The 2601-nt window shown below is 47.3% G+C and overlaps 1 protein-coding gene across 1 annotated transcript in view; it reads right to left on the bottom strand.

The window, feature by feature from the left end:
• CPQ (carboxypeptidase Q) overlaps positions 1–2601 on the bottom strand; it is a 394576-nt gene that overhangs the window by 166109 nt on the left and 225866 nt on the right. The gene's annotated exons all lie outside the window — the stretch shown is intronic.

Raw genomic sequence — 2601 nt, 5'->3', positions numbered from 1 at the left:
TTACAAACTAGTCAGAGGGGACCAGCAGGCATTGGGGGAGTCCCTGTTCCCCCGAGCACTGCCAGGAGTGACTAGGAATAATGGTCACAAGCTGGCAGAGGATAAATTCAGATTAGATATCAGGAGGCGCTACTTCATGGTCAGGGCGGCTATGGTCTGGAACCAACTTCTAAGAGAAGTGGTGCTGGCTCCTACCCTGGGGGTCTTTAAGAGGAGGCTAGATGTACACCTTGCCGGGGTCATTTGACCCCAGTACTCTTTCCTGCCAAGGCAGGGGGTCGGACTTGATGATTTGCTCAGGTCTCTTCTGACCCTACCAACTATGAAACGGCTCTCCTATTTGTAATTAGGACACCAACTTCAGAAGTAAAAGTCCAGATTTTCTTTTGGTTCTGATATAAATTTCATTACCTGTTAAAGACGCCAAGAAGCCATATAGAACTTAAGAGATCAGTTCTGCCAGGTAAGAATGAAATCACATGCCCAAAGTGCAATTGCAGTTCTTGTTCTAGAATATTTTCACCACTTACAAACCAATGATGAAATCAAACATCTTCTGTTCTGCTGATTGTACCTTATGTTGTCCCACAGAATTAAATGTCTTAAAAATCCATGCAAAACATAGTTTGGGAAGCTATCTAGATTATGTGTCTGCTTGTTTTATAAATCAGTGTGAAAATCCATGGAATGCTTCTATTGTCTAGTTAGGCTGAAATATGAGAAATCCCCATATGCTCCCATAAGCATACTTCAACATTTATAACTTGGAAAGCCTCTCTTAGCCATGGAGAGAGAAACATTTCTGATTTGACCCTTCATCTCCCTCCTTGCTTAGATACTTGAGCAATGGATAGAGATAGTTGGGAATTTTTGTTGTTGTTGTCACTGGATAATACCTATCTGTGAAACTCAAACCTTTTCCTAGGATAGAGATGGCTTCTTAAAAAAACAAACGAAAAAAAGCAGCAAGGTTTCTCAGGTCTAAGGTGGAATTTCTGCTCAAAATTAGAGGGAAATCCACCAAATTACAACCAACAGCCAAATAGTCATGACATTCACCTCTGCATGCAGTAGATAGAGGAGAACCAGATGCAAATATAGCACGGCAAGGGAATGCTGAGGCAATATCATGTATAACGAGTACATGGCTGTTTATCCTCCACCTTAAACTGTACATTGTGTGCAAAGACTCAGAGCACAGCTGGTAGTCCCTCTCCTAGTCTTCGGAGGAAGCCAAACGGGAAGTGTGATTTGTAGTGAGGACTTTAACCTAAGTCTATCTCATTCCACAAGTGCCCTAACCTCCAGGTTATTGGCAATTCATTGTCTCCTGTTGCGCAAAATACTTGAATGTTTGTTATATTAGAAAGGAAAAGACAATACACAAGATACTGATTTATGGATCAGTGGGTAGGACCCTTGCCTGGGATGCAGAACAGTTGTGTTCCCTGCTCCAAACAGGGCAGCACAGGGCCTTGCACTGTTTTCTGTATCCTTGGTGAGGGTCATGAGTCACTGGGCTGTTGGTTATAGGAAAGGGTCTTTGGGCATATTCATACCGTGCTGGCAGCCTGCTCTGGCCAGAAAGTTGCAAAAGATGCTCTACCTGCCTGCTCCAAACCCAGAAATAAACCAGTGAGGCTGCTTTGGGATTGCCCCCAGAAGCCACTGTCCAGCATGCTAGGCCGTGTGTAGACAAAACAAGGGGTGTGTGCGCATGACACTTTAAAGTGGGCTAAAGGCTTTTGCGCTGCTTTAATGGTATCACGCCTCGGCGGCATATTGCACATTAATTCCAGCTGCTGTAGGAAGTTTGGCAGCGTAACGCGCCTTACCTGATTTGGGGTGCCTTTGAGGAGTGTTAGTTTGCTGCTCCTACAGCTGTGGAGTGAAGCACCAGGCTCTGTGCAGCTCCACGGCTCTGCAGGAAGCCCTCCAGGCAGCCTGGCAGCAGCCCAGGAAAACAGTCCCCGCCTAAGAAAAGCAGCAAGCCTGATTCCCTCCCTCTGCCAGAGCCTGCCCGCCTAAGCTGTGTGGGGGCCCGGTGCTTCCCTCCATGGCTGCAGTGCTCCCTGGGATCGCCTGAGCTGGGTGCCTATGAGCAGGTGCTGCCGGGGGGGGCATCAGTGCCTCGGAAGTAGGCACCAGCCCCCCCTCGCAGCCCAGGGACCACTCCGATTGCCAGCAGCTCACCCTCCCCTCCCTGCCACTGGAAAGGCAGTTAAGTCAGCAGGATATGTGTACAACACACGGGTTTAATCATCCTTCAATTGAAGCTGTGTTTTTTAAAACCCGTCACTTCAATTTAGGGCCCCCGTTTCATCTACACACACCCCTAGGGGCCTAGATCTCAAGAGTGAGCACAGAGGGATGCCCTGAAATGGCTTCATTGGCACACTTTCAGGTTTGGAACAGGACAGTGGGAGGTGGGTAGGACATGCTTAGACACATCCTCATAAGAGGATGCTGCCACTGCAGTGAGGACATGCCCACCTTCATTCTCACTCCAAAAAATTTAAAAGGGGTTGGATTTGTCTTGTCAGGGAATGGGATTTTTTTTTTCAAGTTATGAAAAATCTTGGGAGGGGGGTAGAGACTGGA

This window comes from Gavialis gangeticus, unplaced genomic scaffold (assembly GCF_001723915.1).
Source record: "Gavialis gangeticus isolate Ggan-Ray unplaced genomic scaffold, GavGan_comp1, whole genome shotgun sequence".
Lineage (NCBI taxonomy): Eukaryota > Metazoa > Chordata > Crocodylia > Gavialidae > Gavialis > Gavialis gangeticus.
Note: the sequence above shows the minus strand (reverse complement) of the source record. Positions and strands in the feature narration are given on the sequence as shown.